The following is a 19,339-nucleotide window of genomic DNA, read 5'->3' as shown; positions in this document are numbered from 1 at the left end:
GCATTTCAGCTAGCAGTTTCAGGGATGTTGTTAAAATTGATGGGATTATGAATGCAGAAAAGTACCATCAGATTTTGATCCACCATGCAATACCATCTGGAAAGCATCTGATTGGCAATGGCTTCATTTTTCAGCATGACAGTGATCCCAAACACGCTACCAATGCAGTAAAAGCATACATGAGTAGAAAAACAAATAGTAGAACACTATCAGTCACGGATTGGCCTCTCCAACTCACAGATGCCAACATCTTGACAGAAAACGGAACAAAAAACGGAGCCAATATCCAAAGCAGAGCTTTGGAATGTCCTTCAAGAAGCCTGGATAACTATTTCTGAAGACTACTTAAAGAAATTACAAGAACACTGCTAAAAAGAGATCAAGCTCAGAATCAGAATCAGAATCGTGTTTATTGGCCAAGTATATGTGCAGACACATACAGGGAATTTGGTTTCGGTAGATGGTGGCTCTCAAGCACAGCAATGTAAATCTCACACACACACCCACACACACACAAGTGTCTATATATACACATTACACATACATACACAAAGCTGTGTAAACCAACTATAAATAACGAATCTAAACTTATATACATAAAATACAGAAATGAATGAGGTGGAATGAATACTACAAAATGTACATAAGGTGCAGCTGCAGTCTGGCAGTGGGAGCAGTGTGACAGGTCAACTGTTAAGAAGGGAGATGGCGAGGGGAAAGAAACTCGCTGTGTTGAAGAATAAAGGTAATCATAGTAAATTTTGACTTTCAAGTTCATCCGAATTGTCCAAACTGTGTTTTTTTTTTATGTATTTCTGTATTTTGGTGTATGTTTCAAAATAAGAAAGGGTGGCTGAAAACATTTGAATATTTGAAAATCGGTCACACACCCACAAAAACCATTTCTTATGATCTGGTATTTTGCAGGTACTTACATTTTTGTTCCAACACTTGTTTGTCAGAAAGAATAAAGGAGGAAACGTGTGTGAGAGGCAGAGTGAGGCTGGTGTCTTTGGAAGGATGCATAATATTTCTTAATAGTTTTGGAAGCAGGCTTGAGGCAGGTCTGTGGAGATCCTCCCTTCCTTCCCTGGATTATCATTTTTAAGCAGCATTCTTGAGAGCAACTAGAATCAGCATTATAAAAGCCAAGGATGGAAAAAAAAATGGACCCAACCATTTAGGTTATTTCACAAGTGTATTTTCCTCCATATGTTTTGCTCCTGTTACTGCTCACACTGATCCAAGTGTGTTTCAAGTGTAGTTTTACCTCAAAAGCAACAGCACTGTGTGAGCTTCACTTTCTCAGGCCAGCTAGTGTTGTAATTTGAACTCATCTAGTTTTAGGCATGTGACACATTTAGCATACTGCTGTTATATCATCAGAATAATGCCAAGAGAGCCCTTTGTTCTTGATTTTTGTTCTTAGTTGTTGTTGTTGTTGTTTTTAAGTGGTCATGGAGTAGTAATATTTTGTTATCCAATCTTGTGGCAATGCAGTGTTTCTACATTTCTTTTAAATAATTCATGCAAACCTTAGCTTAAACCCCAAAATATCAATTGTGGTCTCGGGATGGTACAGGGAAGACTTTTTGTTCTAAAACACTGTCAACATATCCATGGATTCCACAAATATTAGACAAAGGCTTTTTTTGTAATATATATACAGTTATTATCCTTTCAGCAGTACATATGCACCACGGCAAATCCTTGGGAGCAAGTTGCAATTTTATTTTGAAACAAATGGTGAAGTTACAAATCAGTATTACTATTGATTTTTATTGGAAGGTGAATTACAAAGGATCCATCATGTGAATTGGCTAAACACACAGCCTGGGTTATGCATGTAAGACAAAGCCAATTTTTATTAAGTGGAAAATCTGAACTTCTTCAGGTAGCTTACCTAGTTTCTGATTTTTCTTTCACAGCAGTAGCATTTGCATTTTTCAACAGAGGCAGGATTTGAGCAAAGACTGTGATTGCTCTCTTTGCTAGTTAAATGTTTAAAGAAGACATGCAATTTGAATTGCTGCAGAGCTCATCAATATGAAATTGGACTAGTGGAGGGAAACAGAATGTAAGGAGGCAGCCCAGCAGCTGGTATGCCAAGATCCACACTCCGATACTCAATTTTCCACCACAAAAAAAAATTGCATTCATCCTTGATATCAATGGCACATATATTTGGGTTACGTATTAGCACATTTGTGGTTACAATCTGGGACAGAATAGCTTCTAAGGGAAAGAATGAATGATAAATATTTGATACATACAAAGAAAAAACAGTTATTGATTCAGCAAATACAATGAAAATAGTGTGGATAATCAATTTTATTTCCACATTTTCACTGTTTTTAATGACAAGAATAAACATATCTGTTAACTGGCACAAAGCAGACTATATTCATCTAGGGAGAACTTCCCTGGGCCTCCAAGCTTGTTATCTGTCACTCAAAAAATGATCCAATAGCATCCATAATGCTTCTAAAGCCCTCCCGTTGTCTTCTGCCCCTGAATCCTGCTGTGCTTGAAGATGTGTCGGCAGCAGCAAATTATTAAATTGTATTTTCCATTCTCAAGGGTTGTCAGCAGCCTTGCAACAAATAGAATTTCCCAATATAATTATGGTTACTAGGGGGAAGGTGAAAAAGAAGAGCCAAGCAAGGATACTACTGGCAAACAATGAGACTCGGGGTTCTGACAAGTATTACCTACTTGGCTCTTATTATTATTCTCAGGCCCAAATTTGACTGATAATCTAACACTGTCCTAATACAAATGTTTCTCAAAGGAACAAAATAATATGTGTGGAGAGACAGTCAGAGTTCAATAGAGTTTCTGTCACCGACTCTTTCTGCTGATAAAATGCACTAGGCAGCAGGGTGAAAGGGAGCCATTTGTAGAGTTGACAGATTCCATCATGAATGACTTTAGCATACCTGAGAGCTGCTCTTTCCCTGCCTTCAGCATGCCCTCTGCAAGTGATAGGGGTGATGAATCAGGCTTTATGGGCCTTCAGAATGCCAGCGAGGCCAATCTGTGCGAATGGCTGTTAAAATCTGACATAACTTGACCAGGCCCCTTTAACAAGCTTGAAGTCATACTACACTCACAGTCCAGGCACATTTGTATGATTCTCTAATAATGCTTGGTCCTCATAAGGTGCTCGCTGACTTTCTGAATACCAAAGTCAAAAGGGAAAACAAATATTTTTTCTTTGCAGTAAGGCTCGTGATCTTCCTTGACTTCTTCACTGGCTTTTCACTGCTGCTGGCAGTGATGGAAGATCAACCGTGGTTGAGTGGGTGCTAGTAAACTGCCCTTGAACTGAATTATTCCTTCTAACAAAAGAGTGCTAAAAAATAAAAAAATAGAAATGGCAGTGAAAGACAGCTAGCAAGACAAAAACATAATGAAATCACTCTACATGTTCTTTTCTGATTTCTAATACAGTGGCCGTGAAAGGAAAAGAAAACAATGTGCTACCTCATTGTTTCATTATTATCCAAAGTTGATGAGTTAATCTCTTTGAAGTTATTTCCCTTTCATTATTTAAAACCCCCTCCAAAGCACTACAGGCAATCAAAATATATACAGACACAAATCACAAAGTTGGAGAAAATTAAAAAAATTACAAAAAAACGTAACTTATCAAGATGAGTTATTCTGACAATTGCAGCAGAGTACAATGCATATCATGTAAGATAAACAGATGGAATTTGTGTGGCGTTTTCTCGAGTTTCATCAGACACTCAGATATTCCTTTCCTCTACAAGCCACAATCACACAAAGCTAAACATAGAGTTCATTTTTTGTCACACACACACCAGTGACATAAGTGCAATTTTTGGCTTTTGTATAATGCCCAAGGACACTTCAATATGCAAAGTGGATGAGCTGCGGATTGAATCACCATCCTGGTGGACAAAGCACTTTTTTTTCTTCACCTGAGCCAAAGCCGCTCTTAATTGAAAAGTCGAAATGTAGCTTTTCCAGCAGAAATTGAAGTTGAGTGTTTTTTTAGCATTGCCAAATGGAGCTTTATCAATGAGCACAGTTCACTCCAGTGCAAAGCATAAATCCTGAATTTTACAGTAAGTACACCTGTGTTTGTTTTTGCATGGGACAGTCAAATTAATGTTGTATGCTAGCTTGTATCAAAATGTTTCTGATTCCTCAAAATTGTATTGCTCTATTTCATTTTGAAACAACACACTGAATCTATTAATCTGTCTCCACTCTCTGTTTGATTTTACAGTGACCTCTTTTTCTGAGCTTCATATCGAGAAGTTTTTTTTAGCTGTAAAAGCCTCTTAATTTTGTTTTGTTGTTGTTGTTGTTGTTTTTTTTTTTATCTATCATGTTGCCTTGACAACAGATTTAGCTAATCCATAGTGCATGGGCCACAACTGTTGGGCCATAGAGAAGAGCAGAATGATGCACAAAAATGGTAATATCACCTGGACTTGGATGTGTGATGTCTCTGCACTCTGATCTTCCCTCTGAATATTTTGTTGATGTTTTGAAGTCACATTTTCACACAGTGATGCCATGTGCACATCTATGTGTGTGTGTGTGTGTATGTGCATGTGTGTGTGTGTGTGTTTGCACATTTTGCCAGTGGTCTGGCAATCATAGGGAATAACACAGCTCCATGATTGCACACTGCCCTTGAAAAAAATCTATTCCCAGTTGAACTCAAAACAGCCCAAAGCCTTTCTCACCAAACTCAATATTTTTCCTGTATACATTCTGCTATAGGTGGATAAAAAACATAAAGAAACAGTGGCATTTGTGGCAACGAATTATAGCAGGACTCTAAAGTGTAACATACAGTCTGCCCACACATAAAGACAATCTTATTATTTCTAATATAAGTCATTATTATTCTCTAGAGATAATTATTTCCATTCCACTAAATAATTAGAAGCTTATATCACTAAATAAAAATAGTATGGGATCACAACTTAGCACAAGCTTTGTTTACTCTGAACAAATACATCGTAGCACTTCCAGATTTAAGCATTATTTTCATCCACATGTCAGTTGGTTTTTTTTCAGGCTCTGACTTGCTTTTTCTTCTTGTTAAATGTCAGTAACAGGTTTTGACATCAAAACTTAAGTTAGCAGTATCCATCCTGTCATACTGCATTTGTAAACAGCTTACGTTTCCTTCTATGAGCTTAGGAAAGGAGGTGAAGCCTGACAGCAGACAAGGGTTTTTAACAAACATCCTCAGATGCATACATAATGCCTCATTTCAAAAAAGAGGAAGTTTGCCGCTCCATTTCATACATAGCATTTCTCTGAGCGCCCAGGGGATACCTTCTGTCCACAACTTCTATGGGCTGCATGCACTATACTTAGCAACCCTGCATCATACTGTATGGTTTCACAGTTCACCACTCCCTCTATCTATGCATCAAGGGAATGAGTGATTTAGTGTAAAAAGATTATGCCTCCTGAGGAATTTATGTGTCTATGCAGAGTCAAAGTTTCCCCAGTACAATCCATCTGATGATGAATTACCTTGAGTTTTTGCAGGATTAACTTTGGTTTGCTGGACAAACTTAGAACGTCGTGCATCAGCAGCAACATGCTGTGCCCATGTTGTGTTGATTGATGTATCTAAGAAGTACGATTGCTGTCCTACACAGCAGCAGACAAGGCCAATGGAAATCCTGTGGATTTCTGTGGCTCAAGCAGATTTAACTCATCAGCAGAATAGGAATCACTTGGATCCTCAGGGAGTTTTGCTGGGGATACATCAAGGGCAGGTGTGAGGAGGCAGGTGACCCGTGACCTTTGGCTCCCAGTAACTGACCTTAGAATGAGAGATCTGTATCGGAGCTAAGGCTTAAATCTTCCTTATTGGATCAATTTGATGATGTATAGAGTGTTATGCAGGAAGCTTAGGATAAGAGCTCAATATTTAAGTATAAAGACACCCTTGGGACACAGTGTATCTGTTAAGTCACTGCTCTGTTTTCTGCTTAGATCAAGAGTTAACTCAAAAAGGAGGCAAAAAACCCCAACTTAGAATTCTTGTTAGTATTATATTGGGGGAAGGGGGGTCATTGTTAATGGAGTGCGTGTGTTTAGTTCCTTTTATAGGTTTTGAATTTTCAGAAAACCTCAAAAAGAGGAAATAAATACTTGTACCAATCAGAATACACAGAGATTTTAAGGGCAAATAGTATTCTGTCAACTTACATTCCAGAGTTACTTTATTGAAAACAAGTATCATATTTATTACATGACATGTAATTGGCACTAGTCATGAGGTGGCCTGATGGCTAAAACATCAACCAGGTGGGAGTTTGAAATTTCTCACCTTTGGAAGGAGCAAAAGTAAGCAGATGGCAGGCCTTTAGGGTCCATAGCACATTGTCGACAACGAATTACCGTCCAGAGGGGAATGGGATGGCTGATAACCTCCATCCCATGGTTCCATCTGCTGAATCCTAAGCAAGGACAGTGCATGCAGACATGCAATGACATTTTGCAAATATGATGTAGAACTGTATAAAAGGTGAATGTGGTGCCTTTTTTTAAACACAATTTTTTCTAGAATGTGTAGCCTTCCTGGAAAAAGTAAATTAAGATGTATAATAATGTATCGTTACAATGTAGCAACAGAACATTTTGTTAAAGAAAAATTTTATTTTTCTGTAATATAATAGCTGAATAACAGCTCATGATTACTGGTGGTTTAACAAACCAGATTAGATGGTCATTCAAAAGGATTCAACCTGGCCTTCCGTGCAAAGCAAACTCTAAACTGTTTTCATCTAGTCAAAGCTCCTCCGCATGCCCCTTTAGGGTGATCTAGAAAGAAAAGAGTTAGAAATAGCAAGCAGACTGTATCAGAAAGCATATGCCAAGGCCAAGTCTCTCTTTTGTCTTCTAAAACAAAGTGGTTCGTCATGTTGCATACATTCACTAGGTTTGAAAATAGGCTTTCATTACAATGGGACTATCTCAATCCTATTGTTACAGAACAAGGCAATGTTCTCAGAATGAAACAGAAAAGAAATAATGTTGTATATAATCGCAGGCCTTTCACTATATTCTCCGACTAGGTTTAGTCTAGCTCCATTCATGCCTATGCTAATCACAACATAGCCTGAGCAGGAGAATTAGCGCCAAACATAACTGAGTCTGTTATAATTGCACAACAGGAATTGGCATGAATGCTCAAAGCCATCAGTATAAAGCGAATTACTTCTTTTCACATATGCCTCAGATATCTCAGTCTCAGTATTTTGGGACCAGAGGAAGAATGACTACATCGAAAAGTCCTGCTCTATTGAAATTGCAACCAGTGATGCAGCCACTTGCTCCATAAACCCTGCTGCCCCACAATATTGTTCAGCCTATCTGTATGTGACAGGGGTCCCTTCTCCCGCCACAGTTCTATGTGAAGCAGCTACAGTAAGAAATCACAGCCTCTGCCGAAACAACAGCTGTTTGTACTTATGTAATGGCTGCAGGATGACTGTTCATATCCTGGCTCGTTGAAGCTGTCACAAATCATTAATCTTGGGCCTGTCTGTGGGGCCATGCTGTCAAGTTGCCTTTGGACAACTGTGGCTAGACAGGAGCAGGACATATCATTTAGGCAGGTGCCTCATACCTTCATAATATTACAAGATCGCTTATAATAATCTAACCTTACCCGCAGCACTTGCCTTTGAACTTGAAGATTGAAGTGGGTGGATAAGCTACACGGTGAACGCAATTTACACAAAATAATCATGCAACATGCAATGTAATCTGTTCTTTTTATGTGTACACTTTTTCTGTTTGAGCACAACTAAAAAACACAAACAACAGCAACTGCACATTTCTTGATCCCAGAGAGAATTTATGTCTATTTCGTTGCCTTGTGCAGTGTTACATAGATGCATCTTGTAAGCATGCATTGTTGGTATCACTCTGCAACACAGGCACCAGATCATATAGCACATCAGAGGGCTTAGCAGCGGCATTAAGGGTCTCAAGTAACTTCTTAACACAGCAAGACATTGAAATGACTCACTGAGGGAGACTACAGCGTATGCCCTCTTCTGGCAGTTAAATGCAGAGAGACTTCCTTGGATGCTTCCATGCAACCCATATTGTGCTTAATATAAGTGTTTTACTAACTTTATATTTTACAAATACAGGGTTAGTCATTAAGCCAAATATTAAACCATCTGCATATTAGCGAATAACAAATTACATTTATTTTTCTTTTTTTGTCATATGGATGCATGTTGTGTGAATGTTTGATTGCAGTTGTACACATTTCAGATCCAAACGCGATGACTAAATTTAATTAATACTAGGTTAGACTCTAAAAGAAACATTTGATTTTTAATGGAACATGGACCCTGTGGCACACTGTAGAGGAAAAATGAAAGTGATTTTTTTTTAATTATTTGGTTTTTTGGTCTGCTTATTGCTGACATTTTGCAAATTAGAACAAATAAATTCTAACATTATTGAACCATTAAAGTGAGATGTAGAGTTTGGCCCAGCTCATAATTGCTTTTTCAAAGACTAGCCTTGGAAGTAATTAGAGGTCAGAGTAAAAACACTAACCGCTCAGATAATCAGCCTGCCATCAACACCTTAGGGGCTGTATTGTGCTATCAGCTTGACCCTGCTTGGAAAACACACTCGCTCTGCCTTATTTGCAGACTTTACTCTTTAGACACAAAGCGTTAGAGGATTGATTAGTGCAAAGGTCGCCATGTAATACTCCCAGCATATTTGTGGCCCAGGAAGCTATTGACTAAATAAAATGGATTGCATCATACTTTTCCGAAAGACTGCTGTTTAGCTGTCCCATTTTGAGCAGAGTAAACTAATTAGGCAGTGCCTTTTTTTTCCCCCTCTGCAAACAAAATCTCCTTTTATTGCTTGACCTTTTCGCTGACAAACTTGTGATTGAGTGCAGATTTCATTAAGGAGAGAAACTCATCTTTATTGATCAAATTAAGAGACAGGTTGTAGGAGATTGTAAAATGCTGAAAGGTGGATTCTGATGAATATAATCATAATCATAAGGCGCCAAACCACCCCGTCTACTTGGCGACCGCTTTTTTTAATGTTTTTATTTTTTAGTTTGTCCTTTTTTGATTAATCTCCTGCATAGATTTCAAATAATATGGTTACATCGAAATACAATGTTTCATTTGAATTAGACCCACGTATTGTTATTCCTTTAACGTAGTGTCCGTGATCATTTGGCAACAGGTATGATTTGCAAATAGCTGTGAATAATATATGCTGGCCTTCACATACCAGTGTCTTGACAGGTTTAAAGAAAAACAATACTGGGCTTTCACTAGGAAGTCATGCTGGTTTATTTATGGTTAATTTAATTTATTTACAGTATTTCAGCTTCAATAATTGATGTAGCATCCATGGATCATTCTTTTCACTAGAAGGGAAGACAGCATCCTATTTAATTTTGTTATTTTCCCATTAAAACCTGAGAAAACATCAAAGGCAGAATGATTTAATTAACAATGTGGAGAGTCTGTGTACAGCCATCTGCATTTTGCAAATTACTCTTTGCTGAAAATAAGAGACTTATCAGGTCCATACAGACATCGCTGCACACCTCAAAAGAAGTTGTGTTGACACAAGGAAGGGGAAAATACATGTCTCCCCCAGACAGAATTATCCACTTCACAGGTATTTTCAGTTTACAGTTTCCAGGTTGAAAAATTAATATCCTTTCTTCTTCTGCCAGTACAGTTTACAGTTCTTTGTTGTGTTTGCTGCAAAGTGCAGACGGAATGAAGAGTGGAGGGAGAGAAGGTGTCAGAAACGGAACATTTTTGTGATTCACATTCTTATAGCATTTGAATCCTTGATAATTGTTTTTGACGGGTCAGGGCTTCAAGGAAGCTGCTTCTTAATGATTATTTCCCATATTGCCACTCGGGTTTGCCAGCTTTAGGTTTGTTTACCGGTACTTGAAGCGAAGATGTGCAATATAGCCAGCCAACTCCAACGAGGGCTCTCAACATGTTTGATAATGACAATGAATAATAGTTTTGATGAAAATGGAAAGAAATGCCAGCTGGGGCATGTTAACCACTTTAAATGATAATTGGGCAACCTTGCTCTTTATAAGCACATATGAATGAAAAGGCAACTGGAATCAAGGGGATGCGAGCCCACATCACTTGCGGTCTCAAAGCACTGTGCAGGCAGCTTGTTTTAATCTCTAACAATATTATAGAATGCTGTGTATTCCTTTTGCTTCTTAAAGAAACAAACTTTTGGTAAATGGTAAAATAATAAGTGTGAATACATTTCCATACTGAATTTCAAATTAGACATTATTTGGGTGACATGCTTGCAAATTAGTAAATTGACTGAAAGGTACCACAAAAAGTCAGCGTTGGAGAGAACTGAAAGAAAGAAATGCAAGAATTGGTCCTAACTATAGATCATGTTTGGATGAGGTTGAGCGTACAATATATTTTTAGACTGTATCCAGACGAGCACGGGAAGTTGCCTTTTCCAAAGCGTGATTTAATAAATCAGACTACCTGAAATTGTCCCGACAATAAACAGCAAGAAGAAGGCAGAGAAGCGCAAATAGCACGAAATCGAGACAGACAGAGTAGAGACAAAGACCGTAGAACAGTGAGAGAATCACTTTATGTTCTTTCTAGGGGTGACAGTCCTGACCAATTCCATTTCATACCTATGTTTTGTTGCAATGTTCCTCCTTCTGCTTGACATTTCTGGGTTAGAAAGTGCCTATTACAGGCTCCTATCGTCATGTTTCACACAAATTCACATTAGATAGAAATTATCTTTTTCTCTGTCGAGGAGTGGTCTTGTTCTATTATTCTAGTCATGAGCAAGTCACCACAGGTGAAGGCAAAAGGAGTGCAAGGTAGAGTGTTATGATGATAGAAATGTCACATTTGATAGAATCACTTTAATTGCATGTGTGTACTAAGTTGTTCTTCAGCGTCTGCACATTGTGTTGGCTAATGCCATTCTTTTGATGGCATTTGAATTCACAGTATTTCATTGGACAATGTGGAGAAAGCACCCGGTGTTCCGTCTTTTGTTTTAATAATCTTTATAATTATAGCTTGAATCAATCATGGATGACCTTTTGTAAATATTTGCAGAGGAACCCATTTCTGGGAAAAAAGCAGCAATAAAGTCATTAAAATGGGGGGGAGGATGGTAGTTGGGCACAGTATTAATTAAAACAAGACTTATATCACTATGTCTATACTTTTATCTCAATACTACTTGATTATTATTATTATTATTATTATTATTATTATTATTATTATTATTATTATTATTATTATTATTGTTAGCCTTACTGTTTATTACAGATGAGAGCCGGGTATGCTGGGGAGTTGGTTTAAGGGATTGAGTGTCATCAATCAGCATTAACCGTCAGCTCTGAGGTATCGACTGATGATTCACTACGCCAGAATCTCCTCTGACTCTAAAATGAAAGGCAGCAGTAGCAGCAATAACACGACACAGAGACACTCAGTTGATTGGCACCTCATTGAGTCTGGCAGGGGAGCGTTTGATTGCACTAGCTGTCAATATCACGTAATTGTTTTTCTTACATACATGGTGCCCTCTGTTTAGTCTCTGTTTTTCATTTCTTTCTTTTTTCTCAGCAGGCTCTACAACTGCATGTAGCTATTTTTGCAGATTTTTTTTTAAATTAATTACATTTCTTTTCAATAATACATATATACTGTATATATTTCAGTTAGTATGAGTTTGATGCAAGTGACCGTTCTGTTGGTAAACCTACATTTGCATTCTTGTTAATACTGTGAGCATAAACTACCATGTCATGTATGTCATCTTAACATCGGTGCATTAAGATTCATACCCCTTACTAGACAGCTAGATTAGCAGCGTATGGCTGTAAATCTGTCCTTGCTAGCTGCCCCAGGGTGTGTTGGAGTAGCCAGTTATGCCTTGAAGCTTTAATTGGGTCCCTCTCGATTATCACATTAAGTGTGTTACTGGAATACATATACTGACCACACTTCTGTCTCACTGTGTGTTCACTGAAGTCAAGCTCAAATTGAATTTAAATCTTAAATGACACCCATAACTTCCAGAGGAACTATTCAGGGCTGCGAGTGCAACCCTGTTTTCCACTCCAAGGTCAACAGAGAAGATGAGATTTAATTGAAATTGAAGCTGTCTACCTGATAGTTTGAAATAATTAGCAATGTCAGAGTGGAGAGAGGACAAGTCAGGGATGAAGACAAATAAAAAGGACATCAGCGCTAGATAAAAATGGCAAGTCATCAATTCTAGTGAATTGAATGTCACTGTGATTGACTGGACTTGCCTCTGGATGTCACACATGAAACTTAACCAGGGAATGTAAACACCACAAATGATACCGAAACTTTGTGAAAGATTTATAGAGACAACTGGGCATGTGTACTTTTGGAACTGATACACTTTCGCTCAAGGTATCATGTAGATTCGAGAGGCCACTAAATGTTCAGTGAAGACTAAAATTCTGTCTGGCAGATACACTATTATGTATGCTGGACCCCTAAGATCAGCCACCCTGTATGAGCAGCTTTCTCTTCCCAGCCGTAAAACAAACTCGACCACCCTACAGCCCCGAAAGACTTCAGAAGTCACTTCTGCTGGGTCCAACATTTCCGCACCAGTTAATAAAGGGGAAATGAATTGTATCAGTGTTGCTGTCTTTGCTCATAGTGAATAGGAAATTATCATAGAGATAGGTATTGGTGCCTTCACACACTGAATTACAAAGAGAGAGCCTGTTTCTGTTTCGCTCTCACACATGCACAGATATGTGCATGCCCACAAGCAGACACAGTATCTTAGAATAAAGCCCCAAATAGAGCTGGCTATAGTGATGTCAGTGTAGCCGGGGTGATTGTATCGATGAGCCGGGGGTTGCTGGCAATTACTTTAATAATTCCATAAACATACGGACATGTTAGTGACATCCAAGACTTTTGACTTTCTGCGGCAAACTACCTGTACTTTCAATCTAATTCTTTAAGTGTGCTAACACATATAAACGATATAGCAGATACAGCTTGCATTACCACTTTTTCTACCCTCTTTATGGACATTTTTTAATACAAAGAGGATGGTGTCCTGAGTGAATGAAAAATCAAAGGTGTGGCGTGTTAATATCTTCAAGTTAGCACACAGGACTAAACAATATAAAAGACAGTGAGGTCAATGGGATGTTGGCAGTCTGTAGCGCAAAGGAGTCACGTAACTGTTAACTGTCTTCTCCTCTGTGGAAAGCTGTAGCCACTGGAGGACTGCCTTCATCATTGCAGACAGAATACAATCAGTGAACCTACTTTACATAAGGCATAGGGCCTGTACTACTCTAAAGAGCTTTAAAGTCAATATCTAGTGTGATCACCTTTATTCCTGACAGCCCGAATTCTCTTAGGCACACTTTCTTATAATTTCTTTAAGAAGTCTTCAGGAACAGTTCTCTAGGCTTCTTGGAGGACATTGCTTTCTGACTTTTGTTTCATTCTCTGTCTGCTTACAGTAATGTGGAGGGCAATTCATAGATTGGTAGTGTTCCCAGAGGCGCCACGTGCCATCAAGTAAGGCACGCATCTTCCTAGAGTCTCCGGCCAGTTGGAAGCCTCCAAGGGCTCACAAACCTTAAACTTTAGCAGTGGCAATGTGCAAAGTTTGTAATGAAAGTCAGAGAGACCTGAACTGTCTGATTCTAAGTTATACTATTGCAGTTGTATCCATTTGTGGAGATATTTGCCTACAGAAGGCCTATAATCTATCACCACTAATGTGATCCCCTGCAGTCCACTAAAACCCCAAATGCACAGTGCTCAACAAGGATGACACTATGCGTCAGTTGAATGCTGATTGGTTGACATTTGCATGTGGGACAGAAAGGAAGTGACGGCAGAGAAGCACAAAAACATCAGAGACAAAAAACCAAATACAATATGACAAGTACAGCTTTTTGAAATTATGTAACTTCACTCTTCTCCGTGACTGGTTGATGGACCACCAACAGCACAAGTACAAGTAGCCCACAAACCTGTGGTACCACATATTTTTCTCTCTGCCCCCATCAGGCAACAGACGTTCTCTGCAGGTAGACAGGCAGTCTGAAGCTCCCCACAGGCTGGCAATGGATTGCCCGTGTGCTGCCACTGCTAAACCAAAATTTCTCCATAAGGGGGCCCCACCTGACTGCACTCACTCCCATTACAAGTGATGCCAATCAATGAAAAGGATTGGCATCATTACCCTGCTAGGAGTGAAAAAAGGAAAAAGTAAAGAGGAAAATGAGAATTAAAGCAAGTCTGTGGTGAGCTGATAACATCAATTAAATGCAATGCTAAAAAGTGAAATGCTGCTTATCTGTAACATTATATTGTAATAGCATCATATTATTGTTTCTGTTTACTTTGATGTTATCTTAGTTAACTTAGCTTGCAGAGCAGCCTGACGTGTCCATCTCTGCTGAATGTCAGAATAAGTGAAAAAGCATCCATCTGGAGAACTATTGCATAAGAACAGTTAAAGAAAACACGACAAAGCCTGGCTCCTTGAAAGCGAGATATAAAGAAAGGATAGCTCAAGACTTTTGCACACTGCTAAATGTTGACTCCAACTATACACTGTTATTATGTGCTATAGTTACAGTGAGACTGTAATGAATAGTTTTGCAACAAAATTAAGCATTTTTCTATCCTGGAGTAATAAAGTCACGGCAGAAACAGTTATTTTAAGTATCAAAAGTATTTTAGGTTGTTCTTTTTGTTCAGATTTTGAAGTCATGTTCTAGTTTTTATTGAATTATTTATGGACTTAACTTTACACCTCTTTTGCTTATGTTTCAGCAACTGCCATTTTCCACGCGCTCTGCCCCTCTGCATGTCTATCTGTGGCTGTCGCTCTCTCTGTTGTGAGCATTAGTTGACAATGTCTGCACTCAGCACACCCCAAATAAAGTGCGTTGTGACAGAAACATTAACACAAGCCACTGAGTACCTCTGTGATTTTAGTGAGAGCATATCTGTCAGCCAGGGCCTGGAGGAGTAAAAAGCATATATCTGAACTTTCAGCGACTGGTGTTTGGGTGGAGGATTGTGACAGTCAACATCAAAACAGTAAAAGTAAAGCCGTGATTTATTGAATGTGCCGTTTGTGTCTGCTTTCATGTTTGCCAGTGATACATTATATGACTTTTCTCCTGCTTTCAAGAACATGGCGATGCGGATGAATTAAACATGTTAAGCAGGAACAGGTCTTTCTCTGAAAGCCTTACCCTTTTCACGATAACCCCTTTTTAGACATTCAGTGGACTTATCACAGCGTATAAATAGGACAGAATTCATTATTCAGGGGAGGTTTCAGTGAAAAATTAATAGTTGTCCCCGGAGGAGGGTCTGTGGTGCTTCGGAAAAGGAAAACCTTTAAAGTGTACATGCTCAGGGGGATTTGGGGAGAGTCTGCCCTTCATATTAAAACCGTTACCATGCTACCATACACACTGATATTGCAAATGCAAGTTTGCTCATCACTAATGACTGTCGCTAACGCTGTATACAGCCTCCATTCATGCCTAAGCTGTCTGCAAAATATTTTAAAGCTGGAGAGTGAAAAGGCAGGAGAAAAGGGCAGCATGAGTGTCTGCCTCTGATACTGACACCTTAAACAGATTACACATTTTCAGTATTGCCTATTAGGACAAAACACCAGGACTTTGGCTGCTGACTCCTGAAGAGAGACTCATTTTTGATAACAGAGTGAATGATTTCCCCTCAAAAATACCTCACTGTACAATAAACTGACATCCTGGCAGAGCACAACAAAAACATCAGGTCCTCCTCTCACCTTTGTCATATAAGAGATTACAATTTTCAGCATGTCCAGATTACTCAAACACTGAAAACATGCAGCCCGTGGTGCTGAGTGGTTTTCAGCCTGCCAGTTATCAGTTGAAAGATGGGCTTCACAATGTCTTTGTATCCGCTTCCTATCTGCTCGGCCATGAAGGCAATAACCGTAATGTATGGCTAAGGGAAAACAGAGCTAATCATCAATGACTGCAAGATATATAGCATATACAGTGGAACCTTGTTTATTACCCTCTCTTCTCCTGTCGTTGAATCCATTGGCTATACAGACAGCTACTGGACTGGAGAGCTTCTTCAATGTTAATTTGATTCATTCTTGTTTTCCATAATAATTGGGGGCAATGGGTCAGTGTGATGAATTTGCTTGTTACACGACACAGGAGGTAGCACGTCGGTGGCTGCTGTACAGTTTGTCTGTCTAGTCGTTTTTTTGTTTTGTTTTTTCCATCATGTGAATCAGGGGTCTCATAGTTATTAGCTATTTTCAGAAAATATCCAGTTCTTACATAATAGATTTGATTCTGAGGACCTGCTTATGCTTCAAATCAGCTTCCGATTTGATTTTAAAACGAAAGTTAAGAGTGTTATGAGTGGCATTTTCATTTTTAGATCAAAGTCATTTCCTAAAAATCATGATTGTTTAGATAGTATTCCTGCTGGAACAATCCAATCTTTTTGCAAATATCAGAGTGCTTTGTTATGTCCCACTTAATCAGCCTGTTTTTCTTTCTGTCTTAATTCTCCAGTAATGTTTTTTTTACTTCCTTTTCATTTTACACGCTTTATTTCCATTTCCCAGTTCTCAAATTATCTCCACAATATGGAAATGTTCAGACATTCATCCACGAGCAATGAATTTTAAGGTAGATCCAATTTTTTTAGTCTTATAAATATACATTTATGTATTGCTTTTTTGTTGGTAACAGCACACCTGTACAGTATATCTGCACTTTCATCCAGTGCCTTCGCAGCATACAGGTTTACAAAAAAAATAAAAATAAAATGAATTGCTACCCTTGTAGAAGATTTTCAAATGAAAGCATCAGAGTGTGTGTGTGTGTACCTACATCAACATGTCTTGTGTTTCTACCCCCCATAGAAACTCTGTGCCTCCACCTCTGTGTGTCATTGTGTTGATGAGCGCTGATTGCAGATTGTTATGGTGTTTGCACCTCTCATCTATCTAGCCCATGCTGAGTATTTGGCCAGGCCTGATTGTGTTGATGGTGACACCGGCATCTTGTCCTCGGGTGGGAAGGCCCAATAGTGGTCCAGACATAATGAAGGAGATGTAATCAACCAATGTCACACACAAAAAGTCAAGTGAAAGAAAACTGTTTCTGTGTTCTACCTTCCCGACTGTGCTCTCTGTTGATGGAAATCACACAGTCGTGGTTGTTGATGTCGGGGCTTGCTTTTTTAGCAAGCGCTTTATGCTGGGCGAAATAGAAAATTTGAGGGTTTTTCTTGTTCTTCACAACAAAGGTGACTTGGAGATAAAGGAATTTGCATTAAATTAAGTCTGTACATTCTCTCTGTTTTGTACGTTCTCAGTGGAGAAATGGGTGTTTCTACCTACAACATACTTTTAATCAATGGCAACAAAAAGAAAGAAGCAAGTGTTTGGCACTTGGTTGTTCAAGAGATCCTTTCTCTCTTTGTGCACTTTGTCCTCTCTCTGTGCTTTGTTATTTGTTTTGGTGTTCTAATCTCTGGCAAGTCAATAATATTCTTTGTTGTCTGAAATTGTGTGTCGGGAACAAAAAGGCCTCCTCCTTTTGTTGAAAGTACCTGTCTGTGACTTTTCACTCTTTCTCAGACTCCCAGATAAAGTAATCATTAGATGTTGTTTTCTGCCTGCAATTACTTTCAGTTACAATGGGTCAAACACTAGGAAAGCAAAAAGGGTCGAGAGAAGACAAGGCTAGATGGATTACAGGCGAGGAACTGTATAGGTCCCACAAGTGCTGATAAATACGTATGTGGCTCAGAGACTCACCGTTGTCAGGAATGTCTCCGTAAATGCATCAAAAGTAATTAGTCTAGAGTATATATGGACAACCTTGCTCCCTTCTTATCTGCATCACATTGTCTCCTTTACAAAAAAGGCCATTCATTACATCTGGCACTATTTGTTTTAAGAAGTAAAAAGGGGCAACTATTACTCTGCCACTTCTTATATCTGGCTTTGTATCGTTTGCAACAGAGAATTGCCCTAAATAATGTATTTCAGTGGAAAAATCCACACTGAGCTTGTCACACAAGTAAAAGTTCTCAGGGGTTCTAATGCCTGTTGAGGATGACCAAACAAGGCAGGTGCTAATCCCAACGTGTGTTTTAACATAATACCATAAATCCATGTTAAAATTAATTCCAAAGAGGCCCCTACAAACTGTTTACCTCAGCATAGCTTTTTTTTACACGACAGAAGTAGCTGGATTGGAGAGCCTCTTCAGAGTTAATTTGGACAAACTCTCAAGTTCAAACACGTCATTTTTCTACTGCCACAAAGGAATGCTTTAATTACTTCTACAGCCATCCCTTTGGCTGCAAGGACAGTCTGTTTATCAGTTCATGAAATAATGATGTATCAGCCCTATTTCCAAAACATGGGCCTTTGGGGGGCCCAAAGTAATCAATCAGTGGTCAAACTTGCCAGAGAAAACCCTCGGCATGTCCCAGATATTAAATATTTAAACTTTTGGGCCAACTAACATGTGAGGAGGACATTAAGAATCAAGACTTTGTGATAGCAAGTAATTCAAACCACAGTCCAACATGTTAATTACTAACCTCATGTTGTGGATGGGCTAATCTTGAGCTCTACATTTTCCTTGTACTCATGCGTTTGTATTAGCATAATCATAGCACTGTAGCTAGCCACCACATGGCAGGTTATTATGCGTCAGGTAGCTCGACTTCATTAACACTCTAAACCTCAGTGCTACTTAGCCTTCTGTCTTTTCTATGCCCAAAGCTATTGCACTGCTGTGTGTTTGTTTTTTTTTCAGAAATACTTCAGTCACATTGTGATATGTCATCTTTAGAGGGAAACTAGCAAGCTAACTTCTTGCTAAACTCTAGCTCCGCTAAACGTTCTTTATTCTCTTTGTGATGGATCCCTGTAAAAAACACGTTATTGTAATATTTGGATCGTTTTATTGGTCAAAATATTTTCACCATTTTGGTGCATGAATTTTGGAAATCAAAATTTTTAGTGTAGAAAATGCTTAACAATGTCATCTTCACCAGGGATTTTAATGTATCTCCTCCTGATAAAAGTAGAAAAAAATCAAACAGCATTTGAAGCTTACAAAGTTCATTTTCAGACTGATTCAGATAAATGTTGGCCCTTTCCAGTGAAGTCACAGATGTTGTCATATCATTTCCATCTCTTCAGAAATCCGTCTCAGCTTAAAGCTTTT

At 38.7% G+C, this 19,339-nt stretch overlaps 1 protein-coding gene across 1 annotated transcript in view; it reads left to right on the top strand.

Moving 5' to 3' along the window:
* The window catches only part of pcdh11 (protocadherin 11), a 140,869-nt gene that overhangs the window by 109,056 nt on the left and 12,474 nt on the right, over window positions 1-19,339 (top strand). The window lies entirely within an intron of this gene.

The sequence above is a fragment of the Mchenga conophoros genome, linkage group LG2, assembly GCF_057382185.1.
Source record: "Mchenga conophoros isolate Kocher_MC1m ecotype Shallow Benthic linkage group LG2, M_conophoros_male_GT1.1, whole genome shotgun sequence".
Taxonomy (NCBI): domain Eukaryota; kingdom Metazoa; phylum Chordata; class Actinopteri; order Cichliformes; family Cichlidae; genus Mchenga; species Mchenga conophoros.
Note: the sequence above shows the minus strand (reverse complement) of the source record. Positions and strands in the feature narration are given on the sequence as shown.